This window comes from Ambystoma mexicanum, chromosome 6q (assembly GCF_040938575.1).
Source record: "Ambystoma mexicanum isolate Mex_15411 chromosome 6q, UKY_AmexF1_1, whole genome shotgun sequence".
NCBI lineage: Eukaryota > Metazoa > Chordata > Amphibia > Caudata > Ambystomatidae > Ambystoma > Ambystoma mexicanum.
Window position 1 is genome coordinate 469,270,570 of NC_090937.1, and position 22,947 is coordinate 469,293,516.

The 22,947-nt window shown below is 46.1% G+C and overlaps 1 long non-coding RNA gene across 2 annotated transcripts in view; it reads left to right on the plus strand.

Moving 5' to 3' along the window:
• LOC138516113 (uncharacterized) overlaps positions 1-22,947 on the plus strand; it is a 229,590-nt gene that overhangs the window by 111,682 nt on the left and 94,961 nt on the right. Inside the window, exons 4-5 of one of the 2 annotated variants that reach the window (XR_011282231.1) lie at positions 21,904-21,988; positions 22,436-22,495. This is a non-coding gene — a long non-coding RNA (uncharacterized lncRNA). Of the gene's footprint in view, positions 1-21,903; positions 21,989-22,435; positions 22,496-22,947 lie in introns of those variants that run through there. The other variant, XR_011282229.1, reaches the window with a different exon arrangement.

Consider the following 22,947-nt stretch of genomic DNA (forward strand, 5'->3'; position numbering starts at 1 on the left):
ATGTGGGCAACCATTGAAAGAGAATGTTTTGCTATTGTGTGGTCACTGAAGAAGTTTAGACCATACTTGTATGGATCTACTTTTGTGATTCAGACTGCCCACCAACCCTTGAGATGGTTGATGCAAATGAACTACTCAGATGGTCAATCAGCCTGCAAGGGTTTGATTTTACCATTGAAGACAGGTCTGGGTGTCACCACCAAAATGCTGATGGTCTCTCCAGGATGTTTGACCGACTGGAGTAAGGAGATTGATCCAGAAGTGGATTACATCCTCCTGTCCCTTAGTCGGGGGGGGGGTGAGTGTTAGGGAGGATTCTCAAAATGTGCTACTTTCCTTTACCTTTTGAGACCCCCAGCAACTTTGCTGGATTTCTAGGATTTGATTTTTTTACCTGGGAAGAGTGTGAGCCTTTTTTCCCACTCTTCCATGTATTTTGATGTGTGTTTTATTTTTGTGTTCTTTGGTTATGGAGTTTTAAGACAACTCCATAGGCATCAACTTTTTCTGTGTGTCACACAGCACGTTCAGTGCAGTAGCAAAGGGATGTCTTTCAGACTTCCCAAGGTTTAAATACCTTCTCTGGGACTGACTGCCGTCTCCCAGAGCATGTAAAGCTAAATTGACTTTACTAGTCTCTTTAAATTTATTGACCCAGCACACACCATACTTGCCAACCCTACAGATTTAGGCAGTAGGCTACTGCTTTTTAAGCAGTCCTACCGCCTAAAGATTTCAGTGACATATCCTACTGCTTTTTACAGTGGCAGGTAATGTATGTGACTCTAAGGCAGGCTGTAGGACAAAGCATGCAACACATTAATTAGCCTGTCTGTACAGTGGGCTGGTAGATGAATACTTTGAGTGGGCTCAGACCAATTCACTGAACTGACAGCTGCGTGACTCTGTCCTGCACTCTGGCCGAGACAACCCTTAGGTGAACCACCAGTGAAGGCAAGTGGCAGAGTGTAACACCATCACACAGCATCGGCCTATCAGACTGAGGGGGGTATCAGTCAACATGTACTTCAGTGTTCAACTTGCAATAAATATGTACTGCCTGGGCTACTGCTACAGGGCATTGGCCAACACTGCCTACCAGCTCTGTGCGATTAACTTCTATGAAGTTAGGTAATTGAATTTAGTGTGAAATTACCATTCAGAATTATACATTTTTAACATTTCAACATCTTTCCATGTTGTGCTGTTTGATGGGTTGTGTATTTTAGAATGGTTAAATGGTGCCAACAATTTATGTTTTGTATTTTCCTGTGATGTCATCGTTATGGGAATTATTATTTTCGAAACTTGAAAAATCCTACATCTTTTTGGTCACATAATGTTGGCAAGTATGACACACTATCTTCCTATGGAGTGCTGGAGGGGTTGCCTAGCTTCCCCTTAGTCAACACACTCATGTAACAGTCATATGTTACCCTTTCCAACTTTAAATGGCTGGTGGCAGTGGCTTAGATCAAACTACCGTGATTGTTTCCCGACCGCTAACAACAGTAGCTCCAAATCAGGTCAGCCATGTTTTTCAATATGGCACCCAAGATCTACTTGTAAAAACAAACTCCGGTTGACTTTTTTCGCCATTTCTTTTAGGAAAGGTCCTTCTTGTGTTTGTCTCTGCACGCCAAACCAGGTTTGGTACCTTTGTTCGTTGGCCTTTGGCGGGCTTGTGTGCTGAAGCCCTCCTCTGGCGCCTGAACATCTGGGGTGGACAGAATGTTTGGGAGGTGCCCGAAACTCCCTGTGCTTAGTCTCCTAGGAGACCTGAATGCACTCTGACGTGATTGGCCGGCTGGCTGTCCAGCAAGGACAGCCACCCTGCTGTGTGAGTGACAGCCAGGCCGGAATGAATGGGGGAAAACTGTTTAAACGCAGGTCTCTGGGACTTGGAAAGGAGAGTCGACCATTGGAATGAAAGAACCGAAGACGAGCTGAAGGAAGAGGATTGCTGCAACTCCTGGACGACCGGTGAAGCCCTGCTGCAGGTCCGAATTGCCTGAAACTCCACCGACAGAGAAGCCCTTCAAGGTTAACTTCTTCCCTTGAGTTTGGTGGGAACAACCAACTCGTAAATCACCTGGACACCGTCCCCATTTGGTCGAATTTTCATCAGAGTGCTGTTGAAAACCGGATAGCCAGAGGGAAGGAAACCAGCTCATGGACTTTAAGGCACTCACACCTTAAACCGACGTCTTGCTAAGCTTTTGGCCTCATCCCTGGGCAGTGCAGGAACCTCCCGACGTCCTCCTTCTTGTCCCCACGACTGAAGCTCAGGAACAGCGAGATCTGCTCGAACTGCCAGGAACTGCCTCAGCTACAGCTCTTCTTCAATACAAAGGTACTGTGCAAACGCGGTCCGGAAATCCTTTCGGCCATTGCGAAAGTTTGTGGAAACTTTCTCAACCTCGGAGGCTTGTCCTTCCCTAAACATTCTATTAATGAGGAACCTCTCAAGTGGACCCTAAATTCTGGACCTCAGTGCCTCCTTTTACATATGGGTTTTATCCGAGTCGCATGAGGCTGGTAACAACAGAGTAATTGTGGTTCCTCCACTCCGTTTTTGAAAAACTATTCTAGTTTGGGTTACACTTTGTTTTGCTCATGCGCCAAATGAAACCAAACAAATAAGACTTGACTCAATTTTGTGATCAAAAATAATATATTTTTTGTGAAATTGCCCTTTAAGATGACACGTGTTTCGATGGTCCACACCATCTTTTTCAAATCAGGGCCAATTTTTGTCTTGACAATTGAAAAAAAGCCTGCGAAAAGGGTCATGGGTTCAATCCCAGCCTGAATAGATCTAGCTTCCCAACGTCCGTGCTATTTAGTCTGCGTTCCCGGCTGGGATTGAACCCATGACTCTTTTCGCATGCTGAAAGGCTTTTTTTCAATGGGCTCAGGGGAGCCAAACTTGTTCATTTACTTACCAGTGCTGTATTTGTGGTTTATTAGTGTGTGATATTGAGCTGCTCTTGCTAGTGTAATGTTTTCAAACTGACTGTGTAAATAAATGTATATTCTTTTACCAAGAAACCTTGAGTAAGTGTTTGTTTGAATCCCTGTAATTGTTGGTCCTTTGTGTAACTTGTTCTACTGCTCACTTTACTCTTGAGATAAGTCTGGCTGCTCAGCCATCGCTACCACTTTACCGTGTAGTACAGGCTTGTACCAAAGGTGAAATTGTACTTACACTTGTAGTCTTAATTGTATGTAGTGTTACCAAGGGGTACTGCACATGATTCTGCTTAACAGTACACACCCTCTGTGGCTCTGCCGAGCATTTGTCCCGTGTTACGCGAGGTGTCCTGCATAGTCTGCCGTGTCAGTTGTGCCTCAGTGAGGTACTGGGTGACCAAGGCATGCATTGCCTGCTGCCACTCTTCCATTCTAGTGAGGCGCCCCTCAATGTCTCGTATGTGCCCCAGTCCAGGTAGTGGCAATGGAGGTGGGCTCTCAGGGCCTGGGGGAGTAAACACAGCTTCGTCCTCATGGCCACCGTCACTCTGTGTGTCGGGCCCACTGGCCTCCACAGTGCTGTGTGCTCCAGAGCCTTCTGTTGGTGTTGCAGGTTCGGGTGCCTGGCGAGTGGAAGGGATTCAGGCTCTTCCTGCAGCATGTGGTCTGGGCATTCAGGCTCTTCCTGTAGCGTGTGGTCTGGGGATTCAGGCTCTTCCTGCAGGCTGTGGTCTGGGGATTCAGGCTCTTGCTGCTGATGGGCCTGCTTGGCTGCAGGTGTTGTTGGCTGATGGGCCTGCTTGGGTTCAGGTGTTGTTGGCTGATGGGCCTGCTTGGACGCAGGTGTTGTTTGCTGATAGGCCTGCTTAGCCGCAGGTGTTGTTGCCTGCTGGGGCTGCTTGCCAGCAGGTGTTGGTGGCTGCTGGGGCTGCTGGGCAGCATGTGTTTCCTGGTTGAGGGGGGGCTGTGCAGAAGATGTTGTGGCATGGTCCGGTCTTGCCATGGAGATGCTTGGCTCCTGGATAGAGGCAGTGGCTTTGCTGCGGCAGCAAAGTGCACCAGTGGACCTGGGTGTGGTGGCATGTTGACCCTCGGTGTCAGATGATGTGCCTGTGGGGGACAGTGAGGCAGGGCATCAGTAATGGGTGTGAAACCATCTGACAGACATCAATGCTAGTACATTCAGAGTCATGTGCATTGTCATGCACATGGTGGAGGGCATGGCATGGTGCACACATGAATGTGTGGGGGATGCAGTGTGGGAGCATCTTTGTGGTGCGGCCATTGAGTGCGCAGTGCTTGTTGGCCAGGGTACTGGTGTCTAGTGGGTTGGGTGTTGTAGCCATGCCACAGGGGCTGTGTGACATGTAGAGTCTGATTGTGAAACGGATGTGTTTCACTTGTGGACATTGCTGCATTGATGTTGACTCTGCGGGAAGGGACATGGTGGGTGTGACAAGTGTGCAACTGGTTTCATTGATGTGTGCATTTTGACATGATGTGGCTTTGGCCATGTGGTGGCACGGCAGCACCGCCAGCAGTTGGACAGCGATGTGTGTCTATATGCATGCAGATCGTACTTGTGTGTGCAATACAGGGGACATGTGGGGTGTGTCAGTGGGATTTGTTTCTCGTCTTCCTGCCAGGTACATTGTACTTGTGTGGAAGGAGGTAGTCGGTGGGCAGAATGGAAGCAGGGATCTGTTGCGCTGCGTGCCGCAGATCAGCACAGAACACCACATCAGCATGCTCCACAAGTGTGTCTGCCAGCATGTTCAGTTCCTGTTCACTGAACCATGGTTTGCGACAACGGATGGCACCTTGCCTAGCTGACATGTTCCTCTGTGTCGGGATGTACTTGGTTTTCCAGCAACACTCATGTACAATGAGGATTGCAATGGATTGTGTTGCGTGATGATGTTGTTTTCGGTGCCTGTAATACCGGCACCAGTAATTACAGCATCGTTGGTGCCGGAGTCGGTGTCTGCGGCATCGACAATGCCGGTATCAGGGGTTTTGGGGCCATTACAGGCATGCCGGTGCTACCATTTCCGGCATACTGGAATGCACGTGCACGCTGACTCGGAATCTACCATAGATTCCGGCAGCAGTGCTACATGGAAACGGTAGCACCGACATGCTAGTAATTTTCTTTTTTTACCAGCAAATTCGTAATGAGGCCCAATTAGTGGAAACTACAAATGCCTGGTCATGCCATTCAGGTAAGTAATGCCATTTCGACATTCCAGCACTTCTTGAAAGATGTCTTCAGATTCATATTCAGCCGACAGATCATGATATTGATATACTTAGCTAATTATCTTGTTTTCCTCAAGACAATGGAGCTGCATATTTACCATGCCAAAGAAGCACTCCAACCCGTATGCCAAATCATTCCAATGCGTATTCCACAACAAACAGTTCACCTTCTTGGTGTACATACTATCCCCACATGGGTTTGAGATGAATTCTAGTGAGATACATACAATCCTTGACGTTCATGAAGTCACTACAGCATTCCTCAGATTCTCAGACCTTCATCAAATTGTTGCAGATTATTCACTCTGTCCAAACTCCTGAAGGTTGGCAACCCAAACCTATGTAGCAGCACCTCCCAAGCCACATTCAATACCAGCGAGACTAGATTCACTGCAGATCCTCTGCTGAGGCAAGCCAATCCTGTTACAGTATTCCATATACCATGGGGCAGATGCATATGGCCATTCCTATTGCTGCTAGAAAAGGAAATGCAGATATTCGCAAAAGATTCCAGGGATTAGAAAACACCATCTCAAAGGAGCCAGTCATCAAGTGAGTCATCACCGGATCTAGAAATCTGCATTTCCTCCCAAATAGCCAGAGTCAGCGACAGACCAGGGGGATCCACTTTCTCTCCCATTTCAATTTCATAGTACCCTATAAATCAGGATTCCTTAGCACCAATGTGATGCGCTATCAAGGAGATATGCCGACAACCATTCCAATGAGGACGGAAACCCTACTGTACCAGAAAACAAGATTGTCCTTCTAGTGATCACACATATACAGGAGTTAGCAAACAAGCTCTGTCTGGCCTATACACTGAACTGATCATAGAATGTTCACCCAGGACCATGATAGTCAGATGCACCAATGACTTCTCACAGATTGTACAGAAACCACTCAAGGTCAACGCTAGGGTCTATATTGAGAACTTTGTGTGGCTTAGATCTGTAACTCCCTCTCTCTCGCCCTGCCAGGACTCTCCTCCCTATCCCAGGTCTCTGTAACCTCTGGTTAATGCTGTGGATTGTTGACCCATACTGTCTAAATTCTGACTTAGACTCATTATAGCTCCCTAAATGCAGGCTCACTAACTCCCTCAGGTGCTTCCTAACTTTCCCTACTGTCACCAAAGGTTAATGTTCTGATAGGGATTGGGGTTGTGCCTTGCAACTGCTCTGTCGGGTTCAACTGGTTTCACTCACACCCACTGTCACCTTATCCTTCTACTCTACATACTTCCTCTCCCTTAATTCCTCCCCACCAACCTCCTCTTGTCTCGTGCCTCCACCCTTTGATGTTAAAAAAAAGTTTTTTATATATATATTGCGCTTCATGCCAGATGCCAGCCGCGAAGCATGGGACCAGATATCGAACCTGTGTTGCTCAGTTTTGTCTTTCCAAGAAGAGCGCATTCCCTCTTAGCTATCTTTCCACTTCTGCTCCTCCCCCACTGCTACTTTTCCCACCTTACTACTCCTCCTGCACTAATACTCCTAATACCACACTCCTCTTCCTCTTCTATTATTACTCTTCCTCCCACACTACTACACCTTCTTCCACTCTACTCTTCCTCCTCATGTACTATTTCTCTCATAATACTCCTCCTCATACACTACTACTACTACTCCCACACTAATAATCCTCCACCTCCCACACTAATCCTCCCATACTACTACTACTTCTGCTCCTTCCATTCTACTCCTCCTCCCAACCACTATTCAGTCACTCTCATTTTACTCTGTCTCTCTCTCTCTTTCTGTGTGTGTGTCTCTCTCTCTCTCTCTCTCTCTCTCTCTCTCTCTCTCTCTCTCACACACACAAACTCACTCACTCACTCACTCTCTCTCTCTCTGTTTCCACCTTTGACCTCACCCAATACACCCACACTTCCTGTTTCCGGTTCCCTGCTTAAGTAGCCATCCCCTGTGCTGGTTGCTATTCATCCCTGACCAACGTGCTTCTCTCATTTCCCTGCCCCAGCAATTCTGTGCAGAGAAAAGGTTTCAATTGGGGCTCAACCTCGGCCTCTCTTTCTGTGCATGCTTGACACTTGGTAGATTTGGTGGTGTTGGAAAATCCTTTGTACAGTTCGTGGTTGGGCCCCTCTATCCGGGTCTTTCTTGGTAAGCGTGGGTAACTTTCCTCATTTAAGATTGTAGTACTCTAGTGGAATGTCTCTTTCAAATGCGGGATTACTGGCAAGCTTTGCCGGTTTCCTTACCGTGGTGGTGTACAACTACACATGTCATCTCTCTCTCCTTCGCTGTGCTTCACTGGTGATCAGGTCTCTGTGGAGCAGAAGCTTCGTTTGGAGCTTCGTTTGCACGGGTAACTGCTCTTGGGTTCACCAGCTTCTCTTTTCTTCTCCCATCTTGACCATTATCTGCAATTGAGAGAAAACACTGATGAGTATACGTATTCGGAGGCAAAGTGGGTTCTTCAAAGATACAGGCTGGCACAAAAAGGGGAGGGGCAGAAATTGGGGCTCTCTCTGCTGTCACTGTCCACCTCACAGGTAGGACTGATCCTGGATTCGTCCCTGGTAGGCCTCTGAGCCCTGGCTGAGAGGGTTTCCCCCCGCCCCCCTTTGACAAGGCCATGTTATTGGCCTTGTCACAGACTGTTGTTCCACTATAGATGGCTGCCGTTTATGTCGGCAGAACTGCAAAACCAAGTACGGAAATTGTGTCCTAGTGGCAGTTGGCTTGACAGTTTATCATCTGCAAAACTCAAGATCTTAATCCTTGTCCTTGGGAACCCGTGTCCTGCTGACAGCTGATATTTAATAATACAGCTGAAACTGTTAAAAAAAGAGAGACAGACACATCTGACATACTCTACGATTATAGCACCTTATGCATGAAACCAAATAATAATTATTATAGATGTTCAGGACCAAACATTAGGTTTTAAATCTTTTTTAAAGAATTGCTAATGGTGTCACTGCTTAATTAAAATATGGAAGGCGCACTCCCAAAGCTGTTTTATTTCATTCATAACTTAATGTTTCACCACTTGGCAAGAATATTTGATGGTGTATGGCTAAATGAATGCTGACCTGTACCGAACCTAGGTAGGCACACTGACACACCAGATACTATCAGAGAATTGGCATACCAGCATATTGCACTAGGATAGCCTCATGTGTAATGAAGACCAGTTGTAATTCTTCCTTCTACCTTGGATGTTCCATGGCTTCATCCCTGTTCTTATGCTTGAAGAAGCTAAATAAATTCAATAGTGGCAGAAGTAAGGTGTTAAAAACGGTGCACTTCATTAATAGTAAGAGTACATTTGTGGTTTATATTATAATTTGTATATGCAAGTAACTGTACACTGTGAGTAACAAAAGTCACTTTAGGACAACAATCAAGGAAAATTTGATGAGCATACTAACAGAGGTGAAATATATCTGCTAGCCCAGAACTGGGCCCATGCTCACATAGAAGACCAAGTGGAAACGCTGAGATTCCTGGGAATAGAGCGAAATGAAACCACTAAATGAGGAGGTGACAAAAACTTAACCATACGTTATTGAGAAGAAAATTTGATTTTCAGTATCAGAACTACATTAGCAAGCATACACTATGGCAATTAAATATACTTTAGTGTCAAAATTCCCAATAGTTTAAAAATTGCACGTCAACCGTTTTTCCAGTCAGCGTGGTTGTTTGAAACCTTCAGGATAAGTTGCCTATATATTTAGGAAAATGGAACGTTCAGATGTACACTGTTTCTAGTAGTCCCTTGAATCTGCATGCATGAACACTCTGGTGAAGTGAAAGAAAAAGTTCAAATTGCCCCAGTTACAGAAGAGGTGTATACTTCTCACACTAAATGAGACAATCTAACTATCGGATCTATAAATATTGCTGGACTTTGTATCTCCAATAGCTAATTCCCATATGATTATTGAACTGTACATGACCAGTGCCATCATTACGTGCTATTTAGAGGCCTATTTCTAAACAATTGATTTAACCATATCAGTATTATCTAGCTATTATATCTTAAATATTCTCATTTTCCTTGCTGATCCCTAAACACCCATCAATTGATCAGATTTGATTTAGGTGAGTCATTTTGCATTATAGAGTCCTAATTAGAGCTCTTAACAATCACACTGGGAGTTCTTATAGCTTCTTCCCTAACATTCAGTGTGGGACGAACTCATAACAAAACAGTATGACTATGCCATTATTTACTATATGTTTCATTCCAATACCCTGCTGGAAGTTAGACCTATATCAGTCCACCCCAGGGCCAACGTCCTCTAATGGGTAGTTCTGCCTTTATTTACACTAATACCGGACATGAGATTTTGGCATCTGAGCATGGCAATTTACTTCCTTGCAGGATCATAGGCGGCTACCAGCCTGTGCGCACATTCAGTTATGAAATCATAACTTATCCAAAGGTTCCTATCACGCAATACTAGTATTTGCTGTTGGCTGCTAACCGTTTTTAATACTTGATCATTGTTCTGTATACTTAAAATCAACCACAGTGACACAATAATGAAAGTGACAATTTTGTCTGCTCTTGACTCCATTTTCGGTATGACACTGCAAACTCAATGTCCGCTTTAATCCTTATTCAAGGTTCCCGATACCACAGACGGCTTGATACCATAGTACTTAAGGATAAGGTAACACACAAATCAGTATCATATTTGTAGTCTTCATTTGAAGCTGTTTACTTGTACAATACTCACAGCTGAGTATGTAGTTTTACATGTAATACCTCTGTACCTTTAGCTTTTTGTCTTGCCAGGAACTTTACCAACTTCTACTACAGCAACATAAATATTAAACGAGTGAGAGGTTGCTGTAAAATAATATTGATGCCATTATATTATGTTTCATTATCAACCCTGCAGGTCAGATAACTGGATGTGTATAACATGTCTTGCTGTATAATTATGGAAGAAACGCTCATCAGTGTGTCGACATTGTTAATGTATTGTTAATGTTAAACAATACAAGAATCTAAATATCTTTGTCACTTTGGACGATGTTAATGTATTGGTATAGTTAAAGAATACAAGAATTTAATGATTTTCGTCACTCACTCTACTAACCCACCAAATATTCAGGCCACTAAAGTCTTGTTCATGCATATTCCATGTGCTACGGCACCCTCTACTCTTTATATGTCTTCCTGTTAGTTTAAATAAACCGTTGTTTACTTCTGTATTTTCATTGTGACATTCCTTTTTTAAGAGCCAGCAGACACCTGGCCCTGCTGCAAATTTGTGGTGACCTCGAGTCACCCTTATGTCTAGGATAGCTTTGGACTGCATCTCTCCTTATTCGTGTATAATTATGGAAACATCTTTCATGAACCTCGATTGCAATGTTTGTTTTATTTTTTCCTTTCTTTCGATTTGTCTGTCCTACCTATAGTTTGAATATCTTTCTTCAATAATTGATTTTTCATTTATTGTTACCCAAGACTTTGACAAACTACATTATAGGTCTATTTAATAGACCTCAGTGCGAAACACATGTCAGTCCTGTATTGGTTTTGTTCCAATATTCCCAGTGTAAATGACATATTTTCTGTTTGAATCAGTTACTCTTAGTGAAAGGGAGAAATGATAATTTCTTATTAAAATGCATTACTAATGTTTAGTGAATCTCATTTTTTAATCCCACGTTCTTTACACTTACAAATGGGGGTGCAGGGATTCAAAAAAAATACATCAACAGTAGTTCTATTACCCTTCATATTTAGGACAGCACGGGCATTATGAACATCTGTCTCCAAATTTTACATTACAGGTTATGCCCCCATAAAGAGAGCAACTGCAACATTTGCAAAGTGTAAATAATCGCTCATAAAAATAAATAAGAATGTTTGAACCAAAGAACACATGACATATATGATCGTACCATTTGCACAGAAAAAAAATCGTCAGTTTAAGACACAGAACAGAAAATCCAACAAATGCAAGTCATAATTTAACAGACACTGAGCGGGCATTGGTTGAGATAGAGAAGAAACGAAACACCTGGCCACAGCGTTGGTGTGTGAACATCATCACATGTTCCAGTCTGGGAAGCTCCTCACCATAATAACAGATCATCCAATGCTGTTATCAATATATGCCAATCAATCCAAAATCTACAGGCCTCCAAGAATTGTACAATGGGTGAAAGACTCCTAACTAAGATTTCAATACCATTCACAAATCAGGCAAATAATACAAGACAACAGGCTACACATGAAGGCGTCCACTCAAGAACCCTACAACAGAGTCATCACCAGCCAAAGAGTACATCAAGTTTTTCATGCAAAGAGACAATGAAGGCCAGTTAATCTGACATAAGCATCTGACTACACAAAAAAGATCCAACAAAGAAGACGAAATAAGGGCTTTCAAAAACATACATGAAGACCACTCTGGAGCAAACAAGGACATAATATTTCTAGGGCCGATTCATGATTCTCAAAAACCTGTTTAAACAGGGCATTGACACCACTCATGATGGGGTACGAGGCATTGCCACAACAAAGAAACAACTTTGGTGATGCTATGTATATGATTTCACACACTTAACTCAATTATCGAGAGAATAGTAAGGGCACGTCACCCCTGTGGGTTCACCAGCAAACTGAAAACTCCAGGAACCTAGACACGCCATAACAACTTGCCACAGCCTCGAAAGATGTAGACAGCTTCTTCCAACTACAAAAGTCTGTGAAGCTTCTGCTCTCCTAAATTGATTAAAAGCTTCCCAGATTTTTCTGCCCGTTTTTTTTTAATGATTTTGAACCTCTTTTAACATAAGCCACTTTTGTATGCTTTATGAGAAGCCAACCCTTCACCTTTCACGCCTTTTCAAATTGTGTCCTATCTCATTCTTGGATAAAATTATGGATAGCTTACTTGGCATGCTATGTTCCTTCTCAGGCGTGCTGTCAAGTGAAGCCTTTCTCCCAATAAACCCACCCAAGAGTGATAGACAGCACTCTTGACCAGGCTCATTGGACCAGAGGCTGCACTTCTTAGGAGCTGTAAAATTAAAAAGCAATAGGTGAGTAAAGCAATCTAATTTATTAAGCAGGAAGGGAAAGGAGAAAAAGAGAACACAGATTGACAGTGAATGCTCGTGATCTCACCATCCTTATATTATTAGACCTCTCAGCAGTCTTTGATACTGCAGACCATCTGATGCCCATATAGGGAATGAGGAATGCAGGCAGGTGGTCACTTTAACCTCCAGGCTGTCGGATTTCCAGCTCCATCAGCACAACTACCTTCTGACTCATGATATAGGTAACACTCTTGATTTAATCTTCTCTGATCTATCGCTTTCTGTGACTTTTCGCCAATTACCACTTACCAGGTTTGACCATTTTCTGCTCCCATTTCTTGTTGTCCTGCCCATACATAGGCAGGCACCACCCAAAGTATTTGCAAGCCTCTCATTGGGCCAAGGTCCCTTTGGGGCATCTCTCAGACACTTTGAAAGACAATGTACGAACAGTTGTTTCGGAGAACCAAGGAGATGCGTGTGGAGCATTCATATCAGCCATGTCCTTCACAGCTGACCGGCTGGCACCTCTGAAGAAAGGAGTGCGCTATTTGAAACCTTCAGCTCCCTGGTTCGTGCTGGTCTTGAGAACCATCAAGGAGAAGTGTGATTGGGTGCAGCGCAAATGCTGTGTCTCTTATAAGACATTAGCCAAAGCTGAGTATAAACAGTCCCTATCTCAATATAAACTGGCAGCCAAATCTCAGCATTACACAGATCGTATAACTACTCTGTCCTGTCCTTCTTCTGAACTGTTTAAAGTGACATAGGAGCTCTCTGCTCCCAGGTCCACCCGTTTTGATCCTTCCCATTCACAAGCTAGCTGTAATGCGATCAGTTTGTGTTTGCAGAAAAAATCATCACGATTAAGACACTGATCCTGTCGACAGGACTAGGGATAGTTGAATCTGACTCCCATGTCCCCCTTAGCATTGGAAACTTCTCCTTTGTTTTGAGCCTTTTTCTGATGTGAGTGTACTGGCAGCTACGTGTAAGCTTAAATCATCATCTCCCTCGGATTCCATCCCGCTTCACCTGCTTCAGTCTTTGCCTCTGGACACAATTTCACTTTTCACTGCCGCGCTCTATCAGTCTTTGTGAGTGGGGTTAGTCCTGCCCCCTTGAAACATGCTATTGTCACACCATTGCTGAAGAAGCCATCACTGGATTCTTCGGCCCCTGCAAGCTACCACACGATCTCTCTTCTCCCAGCTATTGTGAAGCTTATGGAAGCCATTGTCACCCCTAAGCAGTCAAGATTCCTGGAGAATAACGGTTGGCTTCCTTCTTTTCTCTCTGGATTTAGGCGTCTCATGGGGACAGAATCGGTTATGGCTTTGATGCTGGACGATGTGGCCCTGCTCCAGGACCGCGTTGAGGCCAGCGTCTTAATTCTCCTTGACCTCTCTGCAGCGTTCGATACCATTGACCACAATATCCTTTTGCAATGCTTGGAGCATGCAGTACTGTCAGGTCCAGTTGGCATGTTTCTCTTTGTTCCTGAGGGACTGTATGCAGACATTGTCCCTCTCAGGTTTCTACGCTCCCCCCATGCCAATCTTGTGTGGTGTGCCACAGGGTTCTTCTTTATCACTTTGCTTTTTAATAGATCTCTGCGTCGCTTAGCAAATTTAATTGAGACGGCTGGCAAATATTTTTATACATACGCAGACGACACACAACTACTTTTAAACATCATGCCCCGAAATCAGATTATGATAGTTGGTCCCCCCTATGCTCACTCTTTCTGGTTTTACGAATTCTGGCCTGACTCCCTGGGACTCTGCCCCACCTCTAGTCCCTTGGTTTAAGAGTCTATAGGTTAAACTCCTCCCCTCTTGTTCCAGAGAAGTGCAGATTGTGGCAGTTTGTAGTTCGGGTTTCTGTAAACTAAGACTAACGGCATTTATCTGGGTCAACTTGAATTCCTGGTCCATCAACTCCAAATACTGCAAAATGCCACTGCGCGCCTGGCATTGAATGCCCCAAGTCGGTCCTCTGCTGCACTTCTGTTGGCCAAACTTCATTGTCTTCCTGTCAAAAGCCGGGCAAAGTTTAAGGTGCTCTGTATTACACTTCGTGCCTTTTTTCACACCTGCCCACTTTCTTTCAATTCAAATTGTCCCGCTATCTCCTCACACGCTCCCAGCGGTCATCGTCTGCCAACCTGTTGGAAGTGCCTTGTTTTCGTAAAGCCTGAGCCGGGTGCTGCTCCTTCTCTTTATTAGCTCCCACCTTATGGAACTCCCTTCCAGCCTTCCTCAGAAAGATTCAAGATCATTTGTGCTTTCGTAGAGCACTTAAGACTGTTCTGAGACAGGGTAGGACCTCTTTGCTTCCCCTCCCACCTGATGGCTGGTGCTCAGATGCCTTTTTGGCCTTGGTTTGTGCTTTATAAATTATATTACATTACATTACATTACAACATTACATTACTGGCTTCCCTTTCTCCTGGGGAAATCCTTTTTTTTACTGATCAGGTTCAATCTATCAAGAACCCTCTTTTCATTTCACCTGCCCCCCACACCTAGCTGTGACCTGTGGGACCTCACAGGGATCTTCTTAATCTCTAATTCTATTTAACATCTACATGCATTCCGGACAACCCTTATCCATCAGTTCAGCCTATAGTTCTATTCCTATGCTGGCGATATGTAAATCTGTTTATATCCACAATGAAGGTCGATCTTTGACAATAACTTTGAGTTATGTCTTAAGGCCATACACAAATGCATGTGCAGACATTAGGAGTGTCTAATACTCAGAGGTAACTCTGACATCTGGAACACTTAATTTGGCTCTCTCTCTTATGGGCCTATGCCCCACTTTTCTCACCTGAGTGAAGAACATGTTTCAAGATCGATAAATATTTCTTTGCTGCCCAAACTCAATGCTCCACTAAGTTCTGCTTTTTTCATCTGTACATACTTCAAACATTTTACTTTATCTCCATTCTTCACACCGTACTACTGTGACCACTGCGTTCATCTCTTTTAGACTGGATTACATCAATTCTATTTATCTTGGCTGTCCAGTTCATATGATGGGTGGAAATGGCAATTTCTATGTGGCATTTTATTTGCAATGTAGTACATGACTTTTAATTTCCCCACTGTATTTCAATGTATTACACAGCTTCATTTTACAAAGTATTGGGTGACTTTTATTTTTCTCAAATGCATTTTCCTCTGTGTCCCCTGCACTGTGTCGTTGGGGGGGGGTTGTGGACCCAAGCCATGATCCATCAACAAAGAACCAGTTATATATGTTGCTCAGCTGCAGCCTGAAACCCCTTTCAACTCTTCCCCACCCTATAATTAATCTCCTGCTTTTCTTTGCGTCTCTAGCTCCCATGAAAAGCGAGCAATACGGCAGTCTTTTTTTTTCTCCGTTCAACATATGCTTGCTGTATATTTCTGTTAAGTGACCTGTGTGTGTATTTTGTCCTGTTTTCACTGTGCTTATTCCCCACATCGCCTGATCACCATATTTTGTACTTGGTTCTGGCACACTCGACAGTAAACCTGCCAACTCACATCGTCGAAAAACCTGTTTTGCCACCTAATGCTGAATCTTTACTCTGCTCTCCTGAGACTCAGTGACAGTTGGTGGGGTGGCTCCGGCAGGCCCACCCCGTAATTATCCTGAGTCACCAAGGTAGTCCCCACTCTGGGAACCTCCTCCATTCCCTATTCCAACAAATAAACACCCCTTTGTGCCAAACTGCCATGCACTGTATTCTACAATTAACTTCCACACCTCTGGGCTCAACTCCCCTGACCTGTGAATCACACAACATGTCCTAGCAACAGCCAAACAAACACTTGCCTGGGAGAGGGGTCTTGCCCTGGAAGTGACCCTGACAACCCTTCAACAAACAAACACTTGCCTGAGTGGGAGGCCGGCCCTGCAATGGGCAGGACCAACAGCCTTATATAAGCCTGTGGAGAAGTACAGAGGGCTAATTTTCTTCCTTGGCTGCTGACAGTGTGGTGTGCTGATGTGGTTGTGGCAGAGGATGCAGAAGCCCTTCTGGCAGGTACCCTTCCCCCTGTCTGGCCTTATCCATCTCCCCTGGTTCCCTTCCTACCCAACCCTGGTCCACCTTTTCACCAGTTGGTCTCCTGATATCTGTCTCTTCTTCCCTTGCCTCTATTTGCCTCCCTCTCCCTCACTGCTTCTCTGTCCCCTTTGTGTCTGTGTGTCTGTCCCTAAGTGTGTCTGTCCCCAAGTGTGTCTCTGCACCGGTCTCTCTCATTTTCCCCCTCACCATCTCTACCAGCCCCCCTTCGACAACCCTTTTCTGTCTCCCTTGGCGTCCCTCCCCCCACCTTTGCATCCAAGGGTACTCCTCAGGCCCCGGGTTCCATGTCAGTGGGTGTGCCTAGCTAGTCCAGTGTGTCTAATTTATCCTGCTGGCAATGAGTTTACTCCTCTTCCTATAATAGACCTGTTCCTGGTTTCTACAAAGACTTTGAGTTCCCACTTTTCCATGTAGCCTGCTTGTTATTTCCAGAGGGGGACCCAGTTTGTCTGTATACTCAACACACCCCCACTGGGTCTGTTGACTCCCTGGTTCAAAACTGTGGCTCTGACTGGGGCTTCCCACATGACCTCCCCCATTTTGGCCTGCTTCCCACTATCACAGTTGAAACAACTTCAGACCTAATGGAATGCAGCCACACACCTTCTTATGGGTGCTCACAGGTATGATCACATCTTGACTTTGTTTCATGCCTTCAATTACCTTCAGGACCAGCAATGAGTCTTTTTCAGATCACTCTGCTCACACGATTTTCTATTGCATATGTTCTCCCTTTCCTCTTGACAAAATCTGTCACTATGTTCCTTCATGTTCCTTTTGCCCTCCCACTGCTCTTCCCCTTCGCGTTCCATCTTCCCATAGCAAAAGAAACAGAGGATGCACGTTCCATCTTATTCCACCCTGGCTTTGGAACTATCTCCTTTTGCCCCCCTTGGCCACACCGCCCATCACCTTACCTTTAGGAGAGCACAGAAATCTTGACTTTTTCCAGTCGAAGCCCAGCTTATTTGTCTCTCATCAGTTCCAGCTTGTTAGTGTCTTGAGACTCCAAGTGAAAGTGCACTCTTTAAATCCCACCACAAATACAAAGACAAACAGACGAGTACTTACGATACCCCATTATAATGCAGACATCTTCAACATCTGCCAGAGGAGTCCTCTCACTTCTAGATGAGATTCCCTCACTGTGGGGGAATGCTGAGATTGATGTGGGGGAATGCTGAGACAGATAATGGTTCCCCCTTTAATAGACGTGCCTTTAAAAACTTTGCAAAGTGTAACTCAGTGACTCACAGGAAAATCACACCCTTATTTACCCCAAGAACATGAAATGGTGGAGTGTGTCATGAGCACAATCAAGAAGACAGTACAGGGAAGCGAAGCGCATGGGATGTGCATAAGTCAAGCACTGTGTACCATGCTGAAATGATACTGAAACCTGGACCAGATAGATTTAGGGTCCAGTTCATGGAATCTGGAACAGAAATGGCAGGGTGAGATGGACCCCGTGTAAGCCGTGGTGCAGAAAAACTATTGCGTACCACGTGTATTCATGGATTCCAAGCCGTCGCGCAAGTCGCAACAAGCTTTGCGAGGAATGCCTGCAACGCGTCCCTACACACACCAAAAAGCAAGCCAAAGGACAAGCATGGTGCAAGCCTCTGCGCCACCCCTGGCCCAGCATCCAGTACCCCAGCAAAATTGCGTGCCTCAGGTCGCATTCCCAGGTCGCATGCCAGATAAAACGCGTGCCCTCCCTCGCAAGGGGTGGCTACACCCCAGAAAAATCGCACGCCTCACCTCGCAATCCCAGGCCGCACCCCAGTGAACACAAGTGCCCTCCCTTGCAAGGCCAGGCCCAACCCCAGAGAAATCACGTGCCTCACTTTGCAATCCCAGGCTGCACCTCAGAGAAAACGCATGCCCTCGTGAACTACTGTACTACACACACAACCCTCCAGCCCCCCACCTTCCTCTATCCCAACCACACTGATGCCAAACACATAGTGGTGCAGCACAGGTAAATGCTAATCCAAAAATACAGTGCAGACCCAGCCGTCTGATGGACCCACCACCACATGTCAGGCACATGTGCATCCTGCCATCCACAAACATCCCTGAAACAACAATACAGAAGCATGCATGCAACAAGACACATGTCTTTCAAAGGAGAGATGCACTGGCTGAAAGGAGAAAGGAGAACTGCACAGAGACTGGAATGTAACAAACATAATGGTGTATATTCAAGAAATATCTACAAAAATAAACTTTGAATGAAGGTAAAAGTAGTGAATGTTAAATATGTACAAAAATAAGTTCATTATGCCTAAACAACTATATACAATAAAATGGGAGAAGGAATGTCTGAGAATTCTGGGGAAAATAATAAAGAAAGAAAGGAAACCTACACCTAAATAACTATGTACACAGGCAGCGGGTTAGTCTAACTCATCCTCACCAATCTCACTTAGGCTTTCTACCAGGGCTGAGTCCAGTGCCATGTCCTCTCTCCTCATGCAGGCCTGCATTCTTGCCTGGAGGGCTTGCAGGGTCTCCAGCATCTGTGTGCCTATCACCTCGGCTTCCCTGCAAGTGGCCTCCAGGATGGCAGCCCACCTTCTCGACCAACACAGCGCAATCGCAGCCCTGGCCAACACAATCCTTGCTTCCTGAGCCCGCTGCCTCTCTGCTCTGATCTGCCGCACATATCTCCAGAACACGGAAGACATCCTGTCCCTCTCGTCCATGTGTGCCTTCCATCTCACACTGCGCACCTGCCCCCTTTGGATGTTCTGCCCTGAGAAATGTAGCCTCCTCCTGGTTGCCACCTGCTGCCACAGTGCCCGGTGCCTGCTATATGTTTACGCCCTCTGAGCTGATGACACTACCCTGGGGCGTATGGCCCATTCCTTGCTTCTGGGTGCTTGCTGTCCCTCCATTGCCGATGACCTTGTCGGTGCCTGGGTGGGCACAGTAACCTCCTCAGCTGATTGACCTTGGACTCCCAACTCGGGCAGGGATGTTGGCTTCACCAGACTGGGCAATGTGGGTCAGACTGGTGCACAGAAGGCCCTCTGGGCCAGAAGGCACCCCAGAGGACAAAGATGATGAGGGGGGGTCACATCAGTGAAAAAGCCCAGGGAGCACAACACGGAACAGGCATGTTGCAAGCCAGGTGATGAGGCGGCATACCTCACTGTGAGGATGTGGAAGCAGACAACGTGTAGCCTGCACATCATCACGGATGACGGCTGTACGCCTCGCCACCCCGGCCTGCAGGTGTAGCACATAGTCCCGGATGGCAACACCAGATGGTAACCTCAGCCGACACCAGGTGGTGGGTCTGGGTGGAGGCATCACGGCGGGCGCATACAGCCCAGGGACTAGATTTTGCAGAGGCACCTCCAAGGTGGCTTGCAGAGCCTCATGCCCCTGGGACAGGACTGCAGTAGGCACACCCACCTCAACAACCCCACCTGACCCCATGAGCTGGGCTGCAATGGCCACCTCCTGCCCTAGCTCCCGCTAACCTGGATGTCTCCAGGGCATCTTCCACCATGGATTCCACCATGGATGGCCCCTGTGTGGCATCACCGTCCCCACCAATACTGAGGAGTCCACTCCCACCTTCACCTTCTTGAACTTACCCCAGCAGCCATGCCCGATGTCACCATTGCGGCCACAGCCACATCGCTCCCCGAAGATGTGTTTTCATGGGGGCGTGGCTGGGCCTTGCGTCTCTGCCTGGTGGAGGCATCCCTGCTGCCATGCTCCACAGCACTGGTTCTGCCCTCTTCATCAGATTCAACTGTTGAAAAGGAGCGACAGAACAGAGACATCAGTGTACTGCACCAAATTGTGCATGAACATGATAGTCAAGGGAACAACCATCAACCTCCACACCCACACACATGGACATACAATCCACATCCATGCAGATACATGCCCGGCCATCACTCCAGTCATTCACATCAGGCTACTTGCAACTGTCACAACCAATACATTGCATATGGTCCACACATTTGCACATGCACATGTCAGCATGCCACACCAACAAGCATATACACATCTCATACACACACATCAACTGAGAGGCCCCAAGCGGTGTGATTAGCAATCACATCAGAGTCCCGTTAACTTTAATCCCTCTACATGACTACATCAGACATCCAAATGCACGTGCCGCATCCAGGCGTGAGTGATGGCCAGTCACACATTCACCTCTTTTGCACATACACATGAACATCATGCATGCACATGATGCGGGCAACACTACCTCAAACGTCACACTTGTCACACTGGCACATCTCAGACGCAAGTAACAAAACATGCGCACGGTCTGAAAGAAGCACTACAACACACAATGCAAGTGATATCTCATTCAAAATACATATCGTCTGAATGCACACATGGAGAGCAATGTCTGGGGCATGCATGCAGACATCCGTCTCAGAGCCATACTTGCTGCAAGCCTAAGGGGCTCACTGCCAACATGCACCAACATGCATATGCACCGTAGAGCATTGCACCACATGGATACTCACCAGTCGACTTCAGATGTTCATGTAACTCGCACACCTGGGTGTGAAGCGCCCGGTAAAATTTCTCCAGGATCTGTATGTTGGTATTGGACATGCAGCACGTCTGCGCAAGGTGCACCTCCCCTGTGGCACCGGCCTGGATGTAGCACAATGCCTTGCTGTGGGTTGTGGATTTCAGGTCCTCCTTGCGTTTGTGCACGGTCTTGAACGTGCAGGATGCCACCACCTCTGCATTGATGGCATCTGTTATCCCATCCCAGATCTGCTGACGTCCTTCCTTGCCGCGTTGCATGACTGGGTTGACGAGGGCATCATAATTATCCAGGACCGTCTCCACCATGATGTCAACTTCCCTGGCAGTGAAGTTGACAGCCCTATGCTTCGCTGCCATAGGGTTGCCACCTTGCTCTGAAGATGACGGTGCAGGCATGGCAAACCCAGAGGCAGGTGTGGGTGGGCAAGGTGGTCAAGGAGCTGGGCAGCGATGGTGGTGGTATGTCACGGTGGGAGTCCACAATAGCTGTGCAGTCCATGAGCCCATGGAGGGTATTTTGTTTTCTTTATTTATTTTACATCCACCCAAGTTGATGGAAGGTTACATGCACCCTGCCCCTCCCCCTCCTGGGTGGAACCACTCACCCCCATTGGACGTGTTTGATTTTTGTTGACCCCAGGCCCGGATGATGGGATTTTATTTTTGGGTTGCCCTTTCCTGGTTTATTTTTTATTATTTTACTTATTTTTCATTGAGGTGTGCTGTTAACATCTCAAGGCCATGACGTTTGGAGTTGTGGACATGGAGGCATTCATAGTGAGGTCAACTTGCATGTTTTCATGGTGGTGCACAGAATGGCATTTGCAGGTAACTATGGTTTCTGTGTTCCCTTGCACACGTGTGCTGTGTGAATGGTACTTCACTATGCCTGTTGTAATGTCTTCTCCCATGTTGGTTAAGTAATCCGTGATCTGGCGGTGACTGCTGTCAAGGGGGAGACACCCTGCATCCTTTGACGTCCATGTTCCCCATGCCCCCCACCAGGCACTGTCCCTCCTGTACCTAATTTGAAGACACAGTTCCGGGTGAAGGTGATGCGAGATTCACACCATGTCGACGCATTCAACGGGTAAGCATGAGCATTGTATTGCATGTTGAGCATGCATGATTGATCACCATGAATGCTGCGTGTGTTACTGAACTTAGATGTGCTTTGCATACTAACATGCTGGTATGGTTATTTAAGTGGTACTCATGTCACTGTGTTACCTACCTTGGTCAATTCATCTATTGCCGCACCTACTGTGATGTAGAGCATGTCATTGTCCATCTCTAATCCAGGCAATGTCCTCCTTGATGTGACATTTCCTTGGGCTTCTCTCTCAGTGTCTCTCTCTCTGTCTCTCTGTTGTGGTATGCTGCACTCCTAGGCAGATCACAATCTATGTCCTGTCACCCTCTTGCACCCTGTGGTGCTCTTACAGTGGGTGCTCTATGCATATTTTCTGTATCAAATCATGTGTTCGCATGGATGTTCATGCTGTTCTGTTGTTACTATGCATGTGATTGCATTTAGGGGAAGTGTCTCTCGATGGTGTGCATCATATGAAAGGCAGGTGGGTACCCTGTACAGGTAAGTGAAGGGTATTAGCAAATGCTTGTGTGGTGCTTGCATGGAAGTCTTGCACTGTGTGTGATCACTTAGGAGTGACTTATCTTGTGGGGCACCAGTACTTCTTCATGGGTGCATGTTTCACAGGGTGTGCTTCTGCTGATGGGTCTGGGCATGGTGTTGTTTCGATGGATTGGTGGGGCCACTGGTTTCATATTGTAAATTGTGGGCGTTCAAAATGTGTGGCGTGGGTTGCATGGCCGGCTGTTTGTGGCCTGTGACAGGTGTTGATGGGCATGCTGGTGTGTGTCTCATGGCACTTTAAGCATGTGTAATCAGTGACATTTCACATCCCTTGAAATGTTTGTGGGGTTATGGATAGACGGCACACCTGGGCTGTCTTGATTATGGATCAACCATTACGGTGTGCAGCACCAGTTAAAAGCCACAAACATGTGTGGATGTATGCACTTTTT